Source organism: Macaca thibetana, chromosome 2 (genome assembly GCF_024542745.1).
Source record: "Macaca thibetana thibetana isolate TM-01 chromosome 2, ASM2454274v1, whole genome shotgun sequence".
In the NCBI taxonomy this organism is placed as follows: domain Eukaryota; kingdom Metazoa; phylum Chordata; class Mammalia; order Primates; family Cercopithecidae; genus Macaca; species Macaca thibetana.
The window spans coordinates 154,345,849-154,370,264 of record NC_065579.1 but is presented as its reverse complement, the minus strand read 5'-3'; the positions used below and the strand labels follow the sequence as shown (position 1 = coordinate 154,370,264).

At 43.6% G+C, this 24,416-nt stretch overlaps 2 protein-coding genes across 7 annotated transcripts in view; one reads left to right on the top strand and one right to left on the bottom strand.

Moving 5' to 3' along the window:
* Positions 1-24,416, top strand: part of NDUFB4 (NADH:ubiquinone oxidoreductase subunit B4) — an 812,324-nt gene that overhangs the window by 349,590 nt on the left and 438,318 nt on the right. The gene's annotated exons all lie outside the window — the stretch shown is intronic.
* Positions 1-24,416, bottom strand: part of LOC126949250 (cytochrome c oxidase copper chaperone) — an 846,236-nt gene that overhangs the window by 459,930 nt on the left and 361,890 nt on the right. The window lies entirely within an intron of this gene.

Sequence of the window (24,416 nt, the reverse complement as noted above, 5' to 3'; positions counted from 1 at the left end):
TAGTGTTAATGGGCCCCTGATGACCAATAAATAATGCTCAAGAAGTCAGGTCTGCATGATAGGTTAATTCCTTAATCGTGTTTCTCTCTGTTGGGTAGGTGATTCCCCCTGCTGCAGCAAAATGCAGATAGAGATAATGACAGGCTCCTGCAAAAATTAAGTAGATTGTAAAAGGTGAAATCATACCTAAACCCAGCTGTCAGGAGAAGTGAATTTGTCCTTCAAGATTTAAGAAACAGGCCAGGCACAGTGATTCACGCCTGTAATTCCAGCATTTTGGGAGGCCGAGGCAGGTGGATCACTCGAGGTCAGGAGTTCGAGACCAGCCTGGGCAACATGGTGAAATCCCATCTCTATTAAAAATACAAAAAAATTAGCCAGGCATGGTGGCAGGTACCTGTATTTCCATCACTTGGGAGGCTAAGGCTGGAGAATCGCTTGAACTCAAGAGGTGGAGATTGCAGTGAGTCGAGAGTGCACCACTGCACTCAGCCAGTGTGACAGAGTGAGACTGTGTCTGGAAAAAAAAAAAAAAAAGATAATAAGAAACATCTGGCTGCTTCCTCTCATCCACCTGCATTCTAAGGAGATGGCCCAGCCCTCTGCCATTCTGAGAGGGAGGGACCAGGCACCTCTGCTGTCATGGGCACTTCACTCCAGTTCTGACTGCTGATGTTTCATTTGCATCTCACTTTTGGCAGCCCTTCCTTTCCTGTGCTCCTCCGTCCTACCCTATAGGGAGTCTAAATCTCTCTGTGTGTGTGAGTTTTTTTCGTGATATCTTCCTTCCCTTTCCCACCTTCCCAAATCTCCCATGAGACATTTGCGTATGCAGTAGAGTTCACCAAAGATTGGGGTGAAGTGGAGGTTTATACAGCTCTTAGATATTGCATATTCTGATTCCCTTCTTCCTCTGCCTTTGGTTCCCCAACCCAAACTCAAGGTCCCTAGCTGCGTAGCGGGAGGAGAGATGATGCATCTCTATGTAGTTGAAATCATTAAAGACCCAGCTACAACTAAGGGGCCCCTCGCTTTGGGTCTCTGCAATTAGGAGCACCCAACAAGTGACGGACTTTTTGACCTATCAATCTTTCTTTTTCTCTTGTACCAATGAGAAAAATTCATGCCACTCCCTTAAAGGGGTAAAACAAAACAAAAAACCCCATGGTCGGCCAGGCGTGGTAGCTCACGCCCGTAATCCCAGCACTTTGGAAGGCCGAGGCGGGTGGATCACGAGGTCAGCAGATGAAGACCATCCTGGCTAACATGGTGAAACCCCATCTTTACTAAAAATACAAAAAATTAGCTGGGCGTGGTGGCATACACCTGTAGTCCCAGCTACTTGGGAGGCTGAGGCAGGAGAAACGCTTGAACCTGGGAGGTGGAAGTTGCAGTGAGCCGAGATCGTCACCACTGCACTCCAGCCTGGGCAACAGAGTGAGCCTCCATCTCAACAACAACAACAACAAAAAACTCATCATGGTCCATGGTCAGTTAGGTTTAAATTATACTTAAAAATTATCATGCTATGTGGATTTATTAATATAGATAAGCCCTGCTTAGTTGTCAATGGATTACATGTGATCAAAATTATCTCTCTCTCTCTCTCTATCTATCTATATATACACACACATATATGTATATATTTGAGAAGAAGTCTCATTCTGTCACTCAGGCTGGAGTGCAGTGGCGTGATCTCAGCTCACTGCAGCCTTGGTCTCCTAGGGTTCAAGCGATTCTCATGCCTCAGCCTCCCTAGCAGCTGGGACTATAGGCATGCGCAACCACACCCAGCTTACTTTTTGTATTTTTGGTAGAGACGGGGTTTCACCATGTTGGCCAGGCTGGTCTCAAACTCCTGACCTCAAGTAATCCACCCACCTTGGCCTCCCAAAGTGCTGGGATTACAGGCGTAAGCTACCATGCCCAGCCTAAAAATATGTTTTAATATAGAAAACTACAAAGAGAAAAGTAAAAAGTTGGTTATTATTCTCCCAGATTGCCCCTGTAAATATAATACCCAGATTTTCATTATTTTTCTGATCCTCTTTTTTTCTAGACTAGTCAGCATTATACCCATTGGTATAAGGAGAAATAGCACTTTGACCTAATTCTTGGCACCAGACTTAGGGACCAAGGACCTTGACGTGAGTCCAGTAGTGGGACCTGAAACACCATGTCAGGAGCTGGCTGAGGTTGGGGAATGGAACAATTACAGATGGAACAATTACAGATAGAAAAGCCCATGAATTAAGAGTGGAACTAAAGGTGGTCTGAGACCAGATTTCAAGACAACCATAGATGTCAGGCCCAAGAAAGGGCAAGTATGAGAAGCAAGATCCAAGAGAAACTCCTAGATTTAGGCAGAATGGGGTGCACAGAGACCAGGGAAGAGACCCGAGTGGATGTGTCATCGATCCAGATGGTGTGACCCAGGAAGCATGTGCCATCGTGAAGCTCTTCTGGAGCTCGTCAGGGTCCTCCTGTGGATGGGCCTATGGTGGTCCTCAAAGCCTGGAGCTTTGCAGGCAGCTGCTGATGCCACATTCAGTCAGGAGGAAGTCACTGTAATCAGTGGAGTGCAGGACCTCATGGCTCTATGAAATGACATTGGTAAACTAAAGTAGGGGCAGGCAAGCCAGGATCGTTAAGAGTGGCCAGGATGTCAGTCTGTACTCTGAGGTATACAAGGCCTCGGTAAGGTTAAAGTTCAGGATGCCAAGAACGGCAGCTGCGTTATAGACAATGTGAGCTGGGTTTTCTGCTGCTTACATCTGAAAGTACTAATTATGTATGTATGTGTGTGTGTGTGTGTAATTTATTTTATTCTATTTTTATTTATTTATTTTGTGAGTCAAGGTCTCGCTCTGTTGAGGCTGGGTTACAGTGGTACAATCTCAGCTCACTACAGCCTCCACCTCCTGGGTTCAAGTGATTCTCATGCTTCAGCCTCCTGAGTAGCTGGGATTACGGGCATGCACCACCACACCCAGATAATTTTTGTATTTTTTATTACAGATGGGTTTCACCACGTTGGCCAGGCTGGTCTCAAACTTCTGACCTCCAGTGATCCACCCATCTCAGCCTCCCAAAGTGCTGGGATTACAGGTATGAGCCACCGTGCCTGGCTTGTATTTTAACATATACAGATGCATAAAATAAATTTTGTATAAACAAAACTGTTAAAGGTTGCTATCCAAGTAATGAGATTACAAGTGATTTTATTTTTGCCTTGTCTGTATATTTAAATTTTTTATTTTTTTCACAATAAACTTTTTTTTTCTTTTTTTTTGAGACAGCATCTCACTCTTTCACCCAGGCTGGAGTGCAATGGTGCGATCTCCGCTCACTGCAACCTCTGCCTCCCAGGTTCAAGCAATTCTCCTGCCTCAGCTTCCCGAGTAGCTGGGACTACAGGTGCGTGCCACCATGCTCAGTTAATTTTTGTATTTTTAGTAGAGACAGGATTTCACCATGTTGGCCAGGCTGGTCTCGAATTCCTGACCTCAGGTGATCCACTCAACTCGGCTCCCAAAGTGCTGGGATTACAGGCGTGAGCCACTCTGCCCCACCTGCAGTGAACTTCTATCAGCCAAGGTTCTTGTAAGCAATAGAACTGACCAAGCCTGATTTAAATGGAAGCAAAATTTGATGCAAGAGTATTGGGAACTCACATAACTACCTGGCAGTTCAGCAAAATCAGGCTTGGAAGGAAAGCAGTCACTAGGGAGCCCCAGCATATCCAGAATAAGTCCAGTGGGGATTCTGTTTGTGCTGACAGTAACCCTCAGCCATTGCTGCCACTAACCCTTGGCCGCCGCAACTCACATTGCTACCTAGCCTTAAATTCTGGATACCACTGTGGGTGACCTGAAAACTCAATATTGCTACCTCTTCTGCCTTCAACTGCCACCAATGTATACCTGGCTCTTTATGATAATAACCGCTGCTTCAGATGTCCAGGGAGTTTACACTTGTTTGACTGAGCTTAGGACACTTTCCCATGTCCAAGGACAAAGGGCTAAGAAAGTGAAAATCTGAACTTCCATCTTCTCTAGTGGAAGGCAAAATCTGTGCCCACCAAGACTCATAAGAGGGAATTACCTGAATACGGAAGTAAAAATAAAAAGTAAAAATTCCCTTTACTCATATAATATTCTTGAAAAAGTCATAAAACAAAACAAAAAACCCAATCCACACCAAACCAAATTAAACCAATCCAAACTAAGTCAAACCAAAAGTCTAGCATCAATGTAAGCACTTTAGGAACGATCACTACTTTTTTTAAAAAATAGGAAAAATAGTTGCACACATATTAGGCACATCTGGAAAAAAAAAAAGTTTTCATTAAGTCATCTGAATTTATGTACCTTTCATATTTGAAACACGTTTATCTCACATTTCCTGGTTTTCTAACCAAAAGTTTGATTCAGAGTACGTGCCATCTTTTCAAACTTTCTGATGAATTTATTGTCACCAGAAGCTATTTCTTTTAATGTATCAACAGATATAGTAAATTAGACATAGTCTGATGTTATTAGCAGCTGAGCTTCTTTTTTTTTTTTTTGAGACGGAGTCTCGCTCTGTCACCCAGGCTGGAGTGCAGTGGCGTGATCTTGGTTCGCTGCAAGCTCCACCTCCCGGGTTCACGCCATTCTCCTGCCTCAGCCTCCTGAGTAGCTGGGACTACACGCGCCCGCCACCACACCCGGCTAACTTTTTTTTTGTATTTTAATAGAGACGGGATTTCACCGTGTTAGCCAGTATGGTCTTGATCTCCTGACCTCGTGATCCACCCGCCTCGGCCTCCCAAAGTGCTGGGATTACAGGTGTTAGCCACCTCACCTGGCCGCAGCTGAGCTTCTTAAAACATGGTTAACTGAGTAATAAAGAATGCCTCTCCAGTCAGTTACGTATTTTTTTTGTCATCAAAAATAGAATTATTTTAAATGGTCAAAATGCCATGTACTCTGGCCAGGTGCAGTGGCTCACACCTGTAATCCCAGCACTTTGAGAGGCCAAGGCAGGTAGATCAACTGAGATCGGGAGTTTGAGACCAGCCTGGCCAAAGTGGCGAAACCCCATCTCTACCGAAAATACAAAAATTAGCTGGGCATGGTGGTGTGCGCCTGTATCCCAGCTACTCAGGAGGCTAAGACACAAGAATCACTTGAACCTGGGAGGTACAGGTTGCAGTGAGCCAAGATCACACCACAGCACTCCAGTCTGGGTGACAGAGTGAGCCTCTGTCTCAAAAATAAAAATAAATTTAAAAAAGAATAACTTGTATTCAATGATTCATTCACTAGAGTTAGCAATAACTATATTTAAACAAGCAACCTGGAACAAGATCAAAAGAAATCCAAAGACCTAGATACAGTTAAGTATATTTGCTTTTATCTCCTACAAATTTCCTTTCCTATATATTTTTTTCTTTTTGAGACAGGGTCTTGCTCGGTTGCCCAGGCTGGAGTGCAGAGGCACAACCTCGGATCACTGTAGCCTTGACCTCCTAGGTTCAAGCAATTCTCTCACCTCAGGCACCCAAGAAGCTAGGGGCATAAGGCATGTGCCACTATACCTGGCAACTTTTTAAAACTTTTCTGTAAAGATAGGGGTCTCACTATATTGCCCAGGCTGGTCTGAAGCAATTCTCCCTCCTTGGCTTCCCAAAGAGCTGGGATTACAGGTGTGAGCCACCATGCCCGGCCTTTCCTGTATTTTTGAAATACAAATACCAGAACAGTTTTCTTTAAAATACCAATGTCATCATATCATTCACATGCTTAGAATTTTTCAAAATCTCTCGGTGCCATTAGGAAAAGTCCAGACTTCTGAGCTGGTTATTAAGATCTATCTTCTAGGCCGGGCACGGTGGCTCACACCTGTAATCCCAGCACTTTGAAAGGCCAAGACGGGCAGATCACCTGAGGTCAGGAGTTCGAGACCAGCCTGACCAACATGGTGAAGTCCCATCTCCACTAAAAATACAAAAATTAGCCGGGCGTGGTGGTGGGCGTCTGTAATCCCAGCGAATAGGGAGACTGAGGCAGGAGAATTACTGGAACCTGGGAGATGGAGGTTGCAGTGAGCCGAGATCATACCATTGCACTCTAGCCTGGGCAACAAGAGCAAAACTCCATCTCGTGAAAAAAAAAAAAAGATTTCTCTTCTAAAAGGGAATCCTTGTACACTGTTGGCAGAAATGTAAAATAATACAACCACTATGGAGAACAGTTTGGAGGTTCCTCAACAAACTAAAAATTGAGCTACCATATGACCCAGCAATCCCACTGCTACGTATATACCCAAAATAAAGGAAATCAGGGTATTGAAGAGATATCTGCACTCCTGTGTTTGTTGCAGAACTGTTTACAATGGCTAATATTTGGAAGCAACCTAAGTGTCCGACAGAGGAATGGATAAAGAAAATGTGGTGCATATACACAATGTAGTAGTATTCAGCCATAAAAAACATGAGATCCAGTCATTCGCAAGAGCATAGATGGAACTGGAGGTCATTATGTTAAGTAAAATAAGCCAGGCACAGAAAACAAGCATTACATTTTCTCACTTTTTGTAGGACATAAAAGTCAAAACAATTGGGCTCATGGATATAGAGAGTGGAAGGATGGTTACCAGAGGCTGGGAAGGTCAGTGGGAGGGTAGGGGTGAGGTAGAGATGGTTAATGGGTACAAAAAATAGTTACAATGAATAAGACCTATTATTTGATAGCACAATAGGGTGACTATTTAAATAATTATATATTTTAAAATAAAGTGTGTAAGTGGATTGTTTGTAACTCAAAGGATAAATGCTTGAGGGGATGGATACCCCATTCTCCATGATGAGCTTATTTCACATTATGTTCCTGTATCAAAACATCTCATGTACCCCATACACAAATACACCTACTGTGTATCCACAAAAATTTTTTAAAAATTAAAAAAGAAGAGATTAGTAAGCATTAAAAACATCCTGAAATTTTTTCCTTTCCATAGCAGCATTGAAAAAAAAAGTAAGTTTATCATTCTGTGAAAAAAAGAGAAGAGTTCTCTTCTATGTGGCTGCCCCAACCTACCTTTCCAGCCACATCTCCCACTGTTTCCCTATGAGAGCTTGTACTTCCAGCCAGTTAGGTCTCTGAGCAAGTCTTGTTGTTTCTTGGTGCTATGCCTATGTTCACACCATCTTCTCTACATGGAACAGAAGATGACTTTCATCAGCTCTTCCTATCCATGTTAATTTTACTTATCTCTAAAAATCAGGCTGATATCCTCAGTGCCATGTGAAATTTGACTCTTAACTCATCAAGAAATTTTTTTCTAATTCCTATAACAAAAAGCATTCGCATTCCAGTTCTTAATGTTACTGTTAGGTTGTAAGGCGGGTCACCATTTGTTACCACAAAGCATTAAAGCAGAAGATTATGAATTTTAAAGTCATTAATTAATTGAAGCATTTTAAAGAACCTCTCCCACATGAATGCCACTGTCTCTCACCTGAGTCCGGCTGGGCTTTCTGTATGGCGGGGGGAGCACCGCTACAGCACTGGTGACTGCATGTCACCTGGTGTCTGCCCATAAGTGTGTCTTGCTGAATGATTCTGAGTGCAACACTTTGCCATTCACTCAGCTTGTCCTTTAGATCAGCCCCCAGGGCTCATGTTGGAATATCAGAGACCTCTAAAATATTGAGAGTCCCATGCAGGGATTTACGGTATGGGAGGACCCTTGAGATGACTCCAAATCTATAATGTGCCTAGCAGCTTCAGCAGTTACCAGTGGGTGGAGATGTTAGGAAAGGAGTTACAGTTTGGGTGTAGAGACATGCTGGAGGCAACACAGAAGCTGCCAGGACAGGCAGTGGTACAGGGATGATAGAGACCACTTTGCAACTGAAAAAAACTTTGGGAAAACACATGAGACCACCCCACCCCACCCCTGCTTAGAGACTCCCAGAAATAGTTGGGTGGTATTTGAGAGTGGTCAGATTTCCCAGAGTTGAAGGTGACAGCAGAGTCAGAGAAATAACATTTTTACCGTTACTGTGACCCTATTTTATTTCAGACAGGTGTGGCCTAGGACAACATGGGTTATATTCAGATGTGTTTATTTGCCACCTTAAGGCACACAGAAAAGCAGAGAGATAAAAATAGTTGCATTTAGGTTACAGGATTATGGGTAATTTTTGTGGCAACAGCTTAATAACATATATAGTTATTATTAACCAGTTACCACAGAATTCACAAATATTATAAATATAAAAATGCTATCAAATTGCTACCATAACATTTTATATATTTAAAAAATATGGGCCAGGTACTGTGGCTCATGCCTGTAATCCCAGCACTTTGGGAGGCCAAGGTGGGCAGATCACTTGAGATCAGGAGTTCAAGACCATCCTAGCTAACATGATGAAACCCCGTCTCTACTAAAAATACAAAAATTAGTCAGTTGTGGTGGCATGCACCTGTAATCCCAGCTGCTCAGGAGGCTGAGGCATGAGAATTATTTGAACCCAGCAGGAGAAGGTTGCAGTGAGCCGAGATCGTGCCACTGCACTCCAGCCTGGGCAACAGAGCGAGACTCAGTCTCAAAAATAAAAAATAAAACAAAATATGTAGTGTATATATGTATATATTTATATCAATACATATTCATATATACGTACAAGGCATACTTTGTTTTATTGTGATTCACTTTATTGCATTTCACCTATGTATATTGCATTTTTACAAATTGAAGGTTTGTAGCAACCCCGGGTCAAGCAAGTCTATTGGCACATTTTTTCCAATAGCATATACTCACTTCATTCTTGTGTCACATTTTGGTAATTCTAATAATATTTCTAACTTTATTATTGTATCTGTCATGGTGATCTACGATAACTGACCTTTGATGTTACTATTGTGACTGTTTTGGGGCACCATGAACTGCACCCATATAAGATGGTGAACTTAGTTAATGTTGTGTGTGCTCTGACTGTACAACCAACAGCCCAGTCCCCCATCTCTTTCCCTCTCCTCCGGCCTCTCTATTCTCTGAGACATGATGATGTTGAAATTGGGTAATTAATCACCCTACAATGGCCTCTCGGTGTTCTAGTGAGTCATGTATCTCTCACTTTAAATCAAAAGCTAGAAATGATTAAGCTTAGAGAGGAAGACGTGTCAAAAGCTGAGATAGGCCAGAAACTAGGCCTCTTGCACCAAACAGCCAAGTTGTGAATGCAATGGAAAAGTTCTTGAAGGAAATTAAAAGTCCAACTCTAGCAACACACTAATGATAAGAAACTGAAATAGTCTTATTGCTGATATGGTGAAAGTTTGAGTGGTCTGGATAGAAGATCAAACCAGCCATAACATTCCCTTAAGCTAAAACCTAATCCAGAGCAAGACCCTAACTCTCTTCAATTCTATGAAGGCTGAGAGAGTGAGGAACCTACAGAAGAAAAGTCTGACACTGGCAGAGGCTGTTTCATGAGGTTTTAGGAAGGAAACTCTCTCTGTAACATAAAAGTGCAAGGTGAAGCAACATGTGCTGATGCAGAAGCTGCAACAAGTTATCCAGAAGATCTAGCTAACATAATTGATAAAGATGGCTCCACTAAACAACAGATTTTCAATATAGACAAAACAGCCTTCTATTGGAAGACGATGCCATCTAGGACCTTCCTAGCTAGAAAGAAGTCAATACCTGGCTTCAAAGCTTCAAAGGACAGGTTGACTCTCTTGTTATGGGTTAATACAGCTGGTGACTTTAAGTGGAAGCCAATGCTTACTTACCATCCCCCAAATCTTAGGATCCTCAAGAATTATGCTAAATCTACTCTACCTGTGCTCTATAAATGGAACAACACAGCCTAGATGATGGCACATCAGTTTACAGAATGGTTTACTGAATATTTTAATCCCACTGTTGAGACAGTGGGATTAAATGCTCAAGCAAAAGCATTCCCTTCAATATATTACTAGTCATCAACAATGTAGCTGGTCACCCAAGAACTCTGAGGAGATGTAAAAGGAGATTAATGTTTTCATGCCTGCTAACATACATCTATTCTGCAGCCCGTGGATCAAAGAATAATTTTGATTTTTGTGTCTTGTTATTTAAAATATATATTTCACAAGGCTGTATCTGCCATAGCTAGTGATTCCTCAGATGGATCTGGGAAAAGTAAATTGAAAACCTCATAGAAAGGATTCACCATTCTAGATGCCATTAAGAACATTTGTGATTCATGAGAGGAGGTCAAAATATCAACAAGAACAGGAGTTTGGAAGTACTGATTTCAACCCTCATGGATGAGTTCAAGGAGTTCAAGACTTCAGTGAAGGAAGTCACTGCAGATGCAGTGCAAATAGCAAGAGAAGTAGAATTAGAATTGGAGCCTGAGAACTAGAACTAGAATTAGAAGTTACCGTCTCAAGACCAAACTTGAATGGGTTCGGAATTGCTTCTTATGGATAAACAAGGAAAGTGGTGGCTTGAAATGAAATCCGGTGAAGATGCTGTGAACATAGTTGAAATGATAACAAAGAACTTAAAGTATTACTTAATCTCAGTTGATAAAGCAGTGGCAGGCTTTGAGTAGATTGACTCCAATTCTGAAAAATATTCTGTGGGTAAACTGTTATCAAACAGCATCTTATGCTACAGAGATCTTTTGTGAAAGGCAGAGTCGATTGATGCATCCAACTTCACGGTTGCCTTAGTTTTAAAAATTGCCACAGTAGGCCAGGCCCGGTGGCTCAACCCTGTAATCCCAGCACTTTGGGAGGCCGCAGTGGGTGGATCACCTGAGGTCAGGAGTTTGAGACCAGCCTGGCCAACATGGTGGAACTCTGTCTCTACTAAAAATACAAAAATTAGCCAGGCATGGTGGCGGGCGCTTGTAATCCCAGCTACTCAGGAGGCTAAGGCAGGAGAATTGCTTGAACCTAGGAGGCGGAGGTTGTGGTGAGCCAAGATCGTGCCATTGCACTCCAGCCTGGGGGACCAGAGTGAGACTCCATCTCAAAAAAAAAAAAAAAAATTGCCACAGCCATCCCAAACTTTAGCAACCACCACCCTGATCAGTCAGCAGCTATCAACACTGAGGCAAGATCCTTCACCAGCCAAAAAAAATTACAACTTGCTGAAGGCTCAGATGATCGTTAGGATTTTTTAAGCAATAAGATATTTTTAAATTAAGGTACAAACGTTATATTATATATATATATATAAAACCACACCTGGCTAATTTCATACTTTTAGTAGAGATGGGGTTTCTCCATGTTGGTCAGGCTCGTCTCAAACTCCTGACCTCAGGTGATCCTCCCGCCTTGGCCTCCCAAAGTGCTGGGATTACAGGTGTGAGTCACCATGCCGGGCCAATTTTTTAGACATAATGTTATTGCATACTTAATAGACTACAGTATAGTATAAATATAACTTTTATATGCATTGGGAAACCAAAAAAAATTCTTTTCTTTGAGACGAGGTCTTGCTCTGTCACCCAGGCTGGAGTGCAGTGGATCGTAGCCCACTACAACCTCAAACTCCTGGCCTCAAGCAATCCTCCTGCCTCAGCCTCCTGAGTAGTTGGTGAACAGGTGTACACCACTGCACCTGGCTAATTTTATTTATTTTTATTTTTGTAGAGACAGAGTCTTGCTATGTTGATCAGGCTGGTCTTTTTGTTTGCTTTTGAGAGGGAGTCTCACTCTTGTTGCCCAGGCTGGAGTGCAATGGCAGGATCTCAGTTCACTGCTACCTCTGCCTCCCAGGTTCAAGCAATTCCCCTGTCTCAACCTCCCTAGTAGCTGGGATTACAGGCGTCTGCCACCATGTCCAGCTAATTTTTGTATTTTTAGTAGAGATGGGGTTTCACCATGTTGGCCAGGCTGGTCTCAAATGCCTGGTCACAGATGATCTGCCCACCTTGGTCAAGCAATCCTCCTGTCTCAGCCTCCCAAAATGCTGGGACTATAGGCATGAACCACCACACCTGGCCAACATACATTCTTCACATTCATTTGGAAACACTTTCTGACTGCACACTTCATGAGTCAATGACAGATTCTACATGAGGCCCCCTTCAGTTTCTGGTAGGAAAAGCCAATGTGTTTCGAGACAGAGGAAGAAAAGGTTCTATCAGGACCTGAACAGGGAGATGGGAGATGAGCAGTCACTACCTGTGCACCAAGGAAAGATAAAAGAGAAAACTGAATGATACAAGCTCTTTAGACATCAGAGTCAGCTTAGGGTAACATCAGCTTGTAGATAGAATAGGTCTTTAGTCCAGTTCAGTTCCACCCTCGTCTCCTTGGATCACATTTTCTTCCATTTCTCCTTCAAATCTATATTAAAATCTAAGAAAGTACACCTCATTTTTTGCCTGACTTTGTGTTTCTTGGGGCTGTATTAGCACAAGAGCTCATCCTCTGACTCTGAGTTCTTGAGCCCCAGTTCTGGCTTTACTTTCAAGCACCAACTAGGGGATCCTGGACATCACATAATGCCCTTTTAGGCCTCAGAAGATTCCCTCATATTAAGCTGGCTCTGTGGTGGTCTAACTCCCAGCTGTCACCTGCTGTCTTCCCCTGTGGATGTTCATCTACCAGGGATGAACTTTGGTGCAGACTCGGGCAATCAGTACCGTTTCATGAATGACATGGGCTCCTTTCCCAGGTGGACTGTATTCCTATCATTCCTGAGAGCATGCTCTGCTCTGATCCATAACTTATCTGACCTCGGGAAGGCTTGAGAACATGTAAAGAAAGCAAATGAGCTGGGTATGGTGGCACATGCCTGTAATCCCAGCTACTTGGGAGGCTGAGATGGGGAGGATCACTTGAGGCCAATATTTCAAGGCTGCAGTGAGCCGTGATTGTGCCACTGCACTCCAGCCTGGGTGAAAGACTGAGACCTTGTCTCTAAAGAAAGTAGAGTGTGGCTGAGGTCAGGCCCAGGCCATTCTTTCTGGGCCTACTACCCTGTCAAGGATTTCTGGAGTTTACCATGGTTTAACCTCAGGAGCCTCTTCAGACTTCATGAATAGCATTTAGGTAAGCCAAGGTTGTAGATGGCCCCCAGGTCACATGACTCCCCCACCCCCAACCCAAGTAGCTTACTGATTCTCAGATTTGTCTGATGCATTCATTAAAAAAACCCCGGCTGGGCACGGTGGCTCATGCCTGTAATCCTAGCACTTTGGGAGGCCTAGGCAGGCAGATCACGAGGTCAAGAGATCGAGACCATCCTGGCTAACATGATGAAACCCCATCTGTACTAAAAATACAAAAACTTAGCCGGGCATGGTGGCAGGCGCCTGTAGTCCCAGTTATTTGGGAGGCTGAGGCAGGAGAATGGCATGAACCCAGGAGGTGGAGCTTGCAGTGAGCCGAGATCGCGCCACTGCATTCCAGCCTAGGTGACAGAGCGAGACTCCATCTCAAAAAAAACAAAAACAAGAAAACTCCACACAGAGTAAAGTGCTTCTGCAGAGCCTATGAGAAATCCTTACTTTTGTCTTTACTTGGTCCATACGCTATTCCAGGTGGCTCCAGGGATTCCTGGCCTGATTAATATAAAGGAAATTTCTGGTAGCCTGACAGACACCCTAGTCTAGGTTCCAGGTTTTCACCAGTTGAGAATTAATGGTTAACTCCCAATATCTTGAAGAAGTATCAGGGCTGTTTAATGCCCCAACATTGCCAAATAATGAGCTTTCTGTTGAACCTAAAGCCTGCAGAGTTTCACTAATCTCATTGAGATCCTGACTTTCGGGACCAGACTGGACATCCCAGAGTTGCCAAAGACACCACAACCAGCATGAAATATTATGGCTTCAGGGCAGGCTCTAGATCAGTCTTCTCACACTTTAATGTGCTTGTGAGTCATCTGGGGATTTTGTAAAAAAAAAAAAAATGTAGATTCTGATTCAGCGGATCTGGGTGGGCCCTGAGATCCTGCATTTCTAACAGGTTCCCAGGTGATGCTAATAACTGCTGGCCTGAGGATCACACTTCAAGTGGCAAGACTCTGAAGGCAGCAGTGTGGATGGAAAACACTCCAGAGTTCAGATTCCCTTCTATGAATGTAGTCTTCCTGCAGCTGGAAGGGAAGGTGCCTTTGAGACAAAGGGAAATAGTCTTTATCCACTTGGCCTTTGACATCCCTTTGTAAGCAAGTAGAGATAAGGGAACTGATTAGTGCTCAAGAGGAACCCACACACGTAGGTATTTCTGCCCAACTGCACATATAACGCCTCAAGTACTCACCTCATAGCACCCCATCCCTCACCCACCCACCCACCCAGTGATGCTGACTGATTCAACCTTTAGGCCGTAGGATAGGGTAGAAGAGAGGGTGTGAAATTGCTCAGTGAGTGAACAAGGGTTAGTTCTGGAGAGCTGGGATTCTTAGAGAAGGTAACAGGGTTCTTTTCTCTTCAATCTCTACTGGCTGTCCAGGTAGTAGTTGGCAGCTCACTGCACAGGGTACTATGATAGTCAGAAATAAATAAATAGGCCAGGCGAGGTGGCTCATGACTATACTTCCAGCATTTTGGGAGGCCAAGATGGGAGAATTGCTTGGGGCCAGGAGTTTGAGACCAGCCTAGGCAACATAGTGAGACCCTCCCCGCCCGCCATCTCTACAGATAATCAAAAAAACTAACTGGGTATGGTGGTGAGAGCCTGTAGTCCCAGCTACTCAGGAGGCTGAGGTAAGAGGACAGCTTGAGCCCTGGAGGTGGAGGTTGCAGCAAGCCAAGATTGCACCATGCATTCCAGCCTGAGCGATAGAGTGAGAGACCCTGACCCAAAAAATATAGAAAAAAGGAAAGAAAGAAAAAGTAAAAATAAAAATATAAAATAAATAAAAGCTTATTCCTGCTCTCCAGACTCTTTTTATCAAGTAAGGAAGACATACGTGGACAAATAACGATGGAATGACGTGCTAACTCTCTAACAGATTTGTGACAAATATCTGTATTGAAAGTGCCTAGCAAGATGGTAGAGAATGAGGTTTGGGAAGGGTTCTAGAAACTCTTCTCAGAAGAGTGGGCTGGGCGCTAGGACTTTTCCAGGTGGAGAAGGAGGCGTGGAAGGATTTTCTACTCAGCATTTTCCTCAGGGAAGGGCCAGGAAGAGACAGCAGCTCCAAAGAGGAGTCCCCGGAACAAGATTTCTCAGAACACATGACATACGGAAGATGACTGAAAGAGGAGCAATGGCGCTTGCTGAATATTAGATACATGATTGGGCAGATGGAGCGTCTACTGTGGCATGAAGGTTTTCTCTTTTTTCTTTTAATGTTTCCCTGAGTGATTTTATAGGTATTTCTAATAAAGTTAAAAGTAGATAAAGAGGTGCCTGCTGTAATGAAAGGGGTGTTTATGAGCTTCTCAAAGATCTTTGCACCAGAGAGAGATCAAAGTCAGACCACAGTGCTGCAGGGGTGGGTCTGTTGCCTATGGCCAGCTGCAAAGGGGCATAATTGCCATCTAGTGGCACAAACCCACAAGTGTGATCTCCATTCTTGGCATCTGTAGTCTCTTCAGGTAAGAAATTGTTATGGCCTATAGAAACTCCTCTGTCCTCTCCAGTTCCTAGCCCCTTAGTTTGGTTACCGGAGAAGACTGATCCAACTAGGAAACTGTCAAATGGACAGTATTTTGCAAGAGATTAATTCATACTAAAATGTAAAGAGTCACTCAAACGAATGTGAATGACTGATGTTGCCTTGATATCTAATTTGAGAGAGAAGAGGTGTTAGTGGAAGGACCAGGAGAACAGGAAGAGCAGGAATAGGGTGGGGATGGGCTGTCCCTAAGAGAAGGAACAAATACAGGAAGAGGCCCTGCAGGAGCAGCTGCCTTTGATTTTACTTGTTTACCTTCTCCTGGGAAGAAGCAAATAGAAGTTGCTCGTGACATTATTTTCAGAGCTATTTTCAGATAGTTTGGCTAGAAAGGGCCGTGGGGCTATTTTGCTAGCAACAGTGTTTAGCAAGGCTAATTTTATCACAGAGTGGCTTTGTTCCTAGATGCACCGGCATGTTGAATTAAACATTCTGAAGAAAGGAATCCCCTATCAGTGCTTCCTCGGTGATGTGTGGTAGCTCCTTTGGCACCATGAGGGCCAGAGAATGGTCTTCTGCTAGTGCCTGACAGGAGATCATTGGTTAGGGTCTGTTTCAGTTTTCATACTGGGCTCCAATTCTCCAGGGCCTCTTATTATTTGCCAAATTCTTACATTACATAGAGAGAGCCCCAGGGCTCCTTACAGACTGTGAGAAGGTGTTTTCAGATAAGGAGGGTGACATGTACCAAAGCAGAGCCATTATAGAGCAGCTGAGAGCCAGAATCAGGAGGCCAAGATCAATAAAACACAGAGGCAAAATGGGATTTCTGCAATCAAGGATTTTACAGTCAGACCGACATAGTTCTCATTTTGGCTTCTTATGAGCTGTGTGACAATTTAATTTTAATTTTTAGTTTTACAGACAGGATCTGGCTTTGTCACTCAGGCTGGAGTGCATGGCTAAGAGAAGCCTCAAACTCCTGGGCTCAAGTAATCCTCCTGCCTCAGCCTTCTGAGCAGTTGGGACTACAGGCGTGCACCACCATGCCTGTTTATTTTAAAAAAAAATTTTTTTTTTTTTTTTTTTTTGGGTAGAGATAGAGTTTCACTATGTTGCCCAGGCTAGTCTTGAATTCCTGGTCTCAAGTGATCCTCCTGCCTCAGCTTCCCAAACGCTGGGATTACAGGTGTGAGCCACAGTGCCTACCTCTGTGACAATTTAGGCCAGTTAGCTGATCTCTCTGGGGTCAGTTTCTTCGTCAGTAAAATGGAAATTAAAAGGTGCTGTGTTTTTTTTTCCAATGCCTACCTCCAAATCTCCATTCTGAGTACCCCACTTTCTTCACTGTGCCTCCCCGCTTCCCGTTGGCACAGAACCCGCCTCCAGTGTTGCCCAGAGATCCCCCTCTTCTAGAAGGAGGAGTTCTCATGGGGATGGAACAAAACCACAATGAAGATATATGAAGGCTGAAGCTTCTGAGCTGCCAAGAGATGTTCAGGGTTTGGGCTACTAGGTGGAGGACGCCTCCTTTCACAATCTCCTGGCTTCTCTTTGGAATCCCTTCCTCTCTTTCATGCTAGGGACTGTATAGTGGCCCCTTACCAAAAGTCTAGGTGTGGGTGGCTCAGGCTGACACTGCTCTGAGTCTAAATGAGGGATGGCTTTTCCCTAGGCACTAATTATTTGGTTCCCTTTTCCAAAGGGGCTCTTTTCACCATCTGAGTGTTAAAACCTCAAAAGGTTCAGATTAAGCAGCTAGGCCCGAAGGAAAGAGTTTTAGAAAAACCGCCAGCTGCTCTTAGCCCTATTCTGGGATTTCTCATATTAGGATTATATACAATCCTCTCTTTAAAAATAAACTGTGGTAAAATACACATGTCATAAAATTTAGCATTTTAAGTTTTTTTTTTTTTTTTTTTTTAGACAAGGTCTCACTCTGTCACCCAAGTTGGAGTGCAGTGATACAATCATAGCTCACTGCCGCCTCCACCTCCTGGGCTCAGGTGATCCTCCTCTCTCAGCCTCCTGAGTAGCTGGGACCACAATCAGCTAACTTTTTATTTTTGTAGAGACAGGGTTTCCCTGTGTTGCCCAGGATGGTCTCAAATCCCTGGGCTCAAGGATCCTACCACCTCAGCTTCTCAAAGTTCTGGGCTTACAGGCATGAGCCACTGCACCTGACACTTTCGAAGCATTTTTAAGTGTAAAGTTCAGTGGCAATAAGTAGATTTATATTGTTGTACAATCGTCACCACTATCCATTTCCAGAACTTTTTCCATCATCCCATATTGAGATTCCATGCCCATTAAACACTAACTCTCCATTCCACTCTCCCCCAACTACCTGGTAACTGCTATTCTACTTTCTGTCTCTCTGAATTCTAGGTAACTTATATAAATGGAATCATATTTGTCCTTGTGTGTCTTATACAGGCCTCTTTTAAAGGAAAAAAATTATATATTATAGACATGCTCCACTGAGTATTCTGATGTTACATACACATACGCATATGTGTAAAAGTAGATATAAAATGCTAAGCTTATGGCTCCATTTGCAACTTATGCAATTATAAAATAAAATTACCAAACTAAACCTAAAAATCCACAAAATCTTGTACTATTCAGTTTAGTGTGAGAGATAATGTTTTGCTAAAACAAAATTTCCAAAGGCATTTAATAATCGAAATAGTTTTGGGTCTGGTTTCTACATTTAATTTGTGTTTGCATTTTGGCTCCAATTATTTTAATGCAGAGAATAACTGCACACATATATTGTAGAAAATGTTACTAGTAACATCAAAGCTTTGTTTGATACTGCGGGATAATCAGGCCACATACTCAGCCATAATATTGCCAGCAAGCAATTCTTGGAGGCCAATTTTAATGAGGCATTACTAGATAATAATGTAAAATTATCTTTTCTTGGAGATAAGAGTCACATTGTGGTATTGTTGAAATATGAATTAAAGGGGCATCTACTCTAATTCTTGTTAGAATTGGGAGGAGAGAAACCCTTTATTGTGATTACCTACTATACTTGCTGCTAATGAACTGTTACAAGTTGATATATACAAAGATAAGCTTTAAGCAATGGAATCTGAATACGAAATTGCCAGCAATGTTCAGGTTCTCTTAAGTTTAGTGTACTTATAAAACTATCTTGATTGCTATGAAACAAGCCACCCCAAAGCTGAATGGCTTAAAACAACATGTGTCTCGCAAGTCTGTGATTTGGGCAGAGCTTGCTGGGGATAGCTTGTCTCTACTCCACTAGACCTTACTGGGGTGGCTCAAAGACTAGAGGCTGAAATCATCTCTTGCAGAGGTCAGTAAACATTTTCTGTAAAGGGTCATATAGTAAATGATTTTCAGCTTTGTGGGCCATGTAGTCCCCGTTGTTTATACATTCTGCCATTGTAGTGCAAGAGCAGCCATAGGCAAGTAAATGGACATAGCTGTAGTCCAATAAAACTTTACTTATAAAAACAGGCAGCAGGCTAGATTTGGCCCTCAGTTCAAAATCTGCCAACCCCTGATCTAAAAGCTTGCTCACTCACATCCTTGGCAGTTGACACTGGCTGCTGTCTGGGACCTTACCTGGGTCTTCCAGTCAGAACACTTCTTTATCTGGTCTCTCCATGGGGCTCAATCTTCTGTACAACATAGAGCTGTATAAGGACAAGTGTTTAGAGAGAGCCAGGCAGAAGCCCCATCTTTTTTTTTTTTTTGGCAGAGTCTTGCTCTGTCACCAGACTGGAGTGCAGTGGCGCAATCGTGGCTCACTGCAACCTCCGCCTCCTGGGTTCAAGCAATTCTTCTGCCTCTGCCTCCCAAGTAACTGGGACTACAGGTGTGTACCACCATGCCCAGCTAATTTTTTTGTATTTTTAGTAGAGATGGGGTTTCACCATGTTGGCCAGATGGTCTCGATCTCGACCTTGTGATCCGCCCACCTCGGCCTCCCAAAGTCCTGGGATTACAGGCGTGAGCCACCATGCCCAGCTGCCCTATCTTTTTAAAAACCAAGCCTGAAGAGTCATGAGGCATCACTTCTACCACATGATTTGTTGAGGCAATCACAAAGGCCTATCCAGGTTGAAGGGGAAGAAATATAGATGTCATCTCTTGATGGGATAGTGACAAGATTCTAGAAGAGCTTATAGGACCAGGAATATTGCTGTGCTCATTTTTGGAAAAGACAGTCTTTCACATTTACCACTTGCCATGTGATGATTCAATTCTCCCACCACTTTCTTACATTCAAAATCATTTCAAAATTGTCACTTACACAGCAGGCTTTGACGTCATTTGAGCTTCATTTGTTGGGAAAACATTCTCAAACACAACCTCAGACACCGAAATTTCATGGAGTGTTCTAAGGCAGTCATACAGATGATTCAGAACAAGCCAAGATGTATTTTTATGTTATCATTAAAATAAAATCCAAATTTCCCAAAATTCTCAGGAAAATCTTGTAGATTCTTGAAAATATTTTCCTCATTTGAGAAACATGAATCTAAGTCTTAGGACAAGGGGGCAAAAAACATCCTCCCAGTTCTCACATAGTCCAGCCCAACTTCCTGGAGCAAAGGTCTCAAATCCTGTCATCATAAGCAGTGTGCATTTGCTGCAAGAGTCCTCTCCTGGCGCTCCCTCGGGAAGCTGTAGTTCAAGGATTTGGTCTTGGCCATCTCTCTGTTTTTCCCTCAGAGACACTATTAAAGGCCTTTAATTGCTCTTAACCATTTTCAGCTGCATTGTGGTTCTTCAGCAGCCTTTTTACAGCAGTGTGAGACAAAGGTCCTCTTCGTTTTTATTATTGTCTAGAATTCTGGTTGATGTGCCTCAATTTGTGTGTGATCTTTTAAAAATAATTGGTAGGGTTTTGGTTGGTGCCTAATATGAAGGACTGGACAGCTGCTTGGTGCTCAATCTGATGGACACCTGATGTCAGCTGCCAGCTGGCAGAAAAGAAAGCATGGGAAACTTTTCCTGCTTTACTATATAACTTTTTTTTTTTTTTTTTTTTTTTGAGATAGCGTCTTATTATGTTGCTCAGGATGGTCTCAAACTCCTGGCCTCAGGTGATCCTCATAACTCTGCCTTCCAAGTAGCTGGGATTATAGACGTGAGTCTGTATGCCTGGCTAACTTCTCATTGTTTGTTTGCTTGTTTTGTTTTTGTTTTTTGAGACAGGGTCTCACTCTGTCACCCAGGTTGGAGTGCAGTGGCGTGATCTCTGCTCACTGCAACCTCCACCTCCTGGACTCAATTTATTCTCCCACCTCAGTCTCCTGAGTAGCTGGGACTACAGGCATGCACCACTATGCCCAGCTAATTTTTTGTAGATACAGGATTTTGTCATGTTGCCCAGGCTGGTCTGGAATTTCTGAGCTCAAGCAATCCATCTGCCTCTCTCTTCCGAAGTGCTGGAATTACAGGTGTGAGCCACCATGTAGGCACTAGCCAAATTTCTCATTCCTAATTAACTAAACAGGTAGATTTCAAGAATACTGCCAACTCTGATAAAGCCTCTGCTGAGATCTTTGTTCAACATTTTTAGTGATGTAAGATGACATGGGAAGCAAGTCAGGTGTTTCTGAATACTTCCTTTAGAGAATTCAGGATAGCTAGGTTGAGACACTGTATCTGAAGTCTTTAGGAGGCAATAAGAACACATCGTGGACCTCAGTGTTTCAAAGAATGTATGTCAGCATGGTGGTGACAGCCCATAGCTCTCACACCAGGGTGGCTTCTCTCAAGGTGGTTGGGCGCTGAGCTGCTCACAGTTGGTCCAGGGACTGAGGAGGGGGCACAACTAGTGTGGGACTGTGGGTACCTTTACTGAGCAGCTGGAAGGGAACTGGCAACATATTTTGAGGTGAGAAGACCTTCAGTCAAAAGCTATTTTGTCGTTTCTGTTGCATTTGGTAACTGAGAGGTTGAGCTGTGAGGTCACCTTTTCTCCAGCACGTCTTAAGAGGCTTCCCTCTTTCCTGTTCCCTCCTGAGAGCCAAACCTTCTCTCTCTGACTCATGTAGTTGCTGTAGAGATAATTCGGATGTCAGAAGCAATGGCCATTAATTTGAGAGGAGGAGGGCAATGACTATTCAGAAACAAGTCTCCTCTCATCATGCAAATACCCCTAATTAAGAAATCCAGAGTCAGATTCTGTGTCATGGAAGCATAATTTCCTTTGACTCAGAGAGTTCCAGGAATTGCTGCAGGCTATGAACCTTTCTTAGCTTCTTGGGTTAAATGACTTCACCCTCTGCCCTGAGTTTTCTTGGACAAAAGTGAATTCAATGTGACATTGATGAAGCATCTTTCATGTACCAGTCACTATTATTTAAAACATAGAAGTGAACAACAGCAGAGTTCCTGCCCTCAAGGAACTTACTACTGAGTAAAGGAATCTTTAAGTGTCAAACCCTGAATAATCTGTGGATCATGATAGAAAGGTGAAAACTTTGTTTGGATACTGTTATGGGTTGAATTATGCCACTCCAAAAATTAGTATGTTGATGTCTTAATCCCCAGTACCTCAGAATGTGACTTCACTTGGAGACAGGGTCTTTACAGAGATAATCATGTTAAAGTGAGGTCATTAGTGTGGGTCTGTATTAGTCCATTCTCATACTGCTATAAAAAATACCCCAAACTGGGTAATTTACAAACAAAGGAGGTTTAATTGACTCACAGTTCTGCATGGCTGGGGAGCCCTCAGGATACTTACAATCATGGCAGAAGGGGAAACAAGTATGTCTTACATGGCAGCAGGCAGGAGAGAGAGAGACAGAGAAAGAGACAGAGAGAGAGAATCTGAAGGAGAAACTGTCAAACACTTATAAAACCATCAGATCTCTTGAGAACTCACTCACTATCACAAGAATAGTATCGAGGAAACAGCCCCCATGATCCAATCACCTTCCACCAGGTCCCTACCTCAACACATGGGTATGACGGGGATTGCAATTCAAGATGATGTTTGGGTGGGGACACAGAGCCAAACCATATCATTCTGCCCCTGGTCCCTTCCAAATCTCATATCCTTTTTATATTTCAAAACCAATCATGCCTTCCCAACAGTCCCCCAAAGTCTTAACTCATTCCAGCAGTAACCCAAAAGTCCAAGTCCAAAGTCTCATCTGAGACAAGGCAAGTCCCTTCTGCCTATGAGCCTGTAAAATCAAAAGCAAATTAGTTACTGCCTAGATACAATGGGGGTACAGGCATTGAATAAATGCTCCCATTCCCAATAGGAGAAATGGGCTAAAACAAAGGGGCTACAGGCCCCATGCAAGTCCAAAACCCAGTGGGGCAGTCATTAAATCTTAAAGCTTCAAAATGATCCCCTTTAACTCCATGTCTCACATCTGGGATATGCTAATGCAAGGAGTGGGCTTTCATGGCCTTGGGCAGCTCCTTCATGGGCTAGCTTTGCAGAGTACAGCCCCCCAGCCTGGCTGCTTTCATGGCTGGTATTGAGTGCCTGTAGCTTTTCCAGGCATATGGTGCAAGCTGTCAGTAGATCTACCATTCTGGGATCCGGAGGACAGTGTCCCTCTTCTCACAGTTCCACTAGACAGTGCCTCAGTGGGGACTCTGTGGGGCCTCCAACCCCACATTTCTCTTTTGCACTGCCCTAGCAGAGGTTCTCCATGGGGGCTCTGCCCCTGCAGCAAATTTCTGCCTGGACATCCAGGCATTTCCCTAAATCCTCTGAAATCTAAGCAGAGGTTCTCAAGCCTTAATTCTTGACTTCCGTGCACCCACAGACCCAACACTATATGGAAGCCAAGGCTTGGGGCTTGCACCCTCTGAGGCCACAGCCTGAACTGTACCTTGGCCCTTTTTAGCCACAGCTGGAGCTGGAGTGGCTGGGATGCAGGGCACCAAGTTTCAAGGCTCCACAAAGCAGCAGGGCCCTGGGCTAGGCCCATGAAAACATTTCGTCCTCCTAGGCCTCCAGGCCTGTGATGAGAGGGGCTGGTGCAGAGTTCTCTGACATGCCCTGGAGACATTTTCCCCATTGTCTTGGGAATTAATATTTGCTTTCTCATTATATATGCAACTTTCTGCAGCTGGCTTGAACTTCTCAGAAAATGGATTTTCTTTTCTGTTGCATTGTCAGGCTGCAAAATTTCCAAACTTTCATGCTCTGCTTCTCTTTTAAACATATGTTCCAATTTCAGATCATCTCTCTCAAGTTCAAAGTTCCACAGATCTCTAGCACAGGGGTGAATGCTGCCAGTCTCTTTGCTAAAGCATAGCAAGAGTGACCTTTGCTCCAGTTCCTAAGAAGTTTCTCATAACCATCTGAGACCACCTCAGTCTGGACTTCATTGTTTACATCATTATCAGCATTTTGGTCAAAGTCATTCAACAAATCTCTAGGAAGTTCCAAACTTTCCCACATTTTCCTGCCTTCTGAGTCCTCCAAACTGCTCCAACTTCTGCCTGTTACCCAGTTCCAAAGTTGCTTCTACATTTTCAGGTTATCTTTATAGCAGTGCCCCACTCCTGATACCAGTTTACTATATTAGTCCAGTCTCACACTACTATAAAGAAATACCTGAAGCAAGATGGCTGAATAGGAACAGCTCCAGTCTCCAACTCCCAGCGCGAGCGACACAGAAGACCGGTGATTTCTGCATTTTCAACTGAGGTACTGGGTTCATCTCACTAGGGAGTGCCTGACAATCGGTGCTGGTCAGCTGTTGCAGCCCGACCAGCGAGAGCTGAAGCAGGGCAAGGCATCGCCTCACCTGGGAAGCGCAAGGGGGAAGGGAATCCCTTTTCCTAGCCAGGGGAACTGAGACACACAACACCTGGAAAATCGG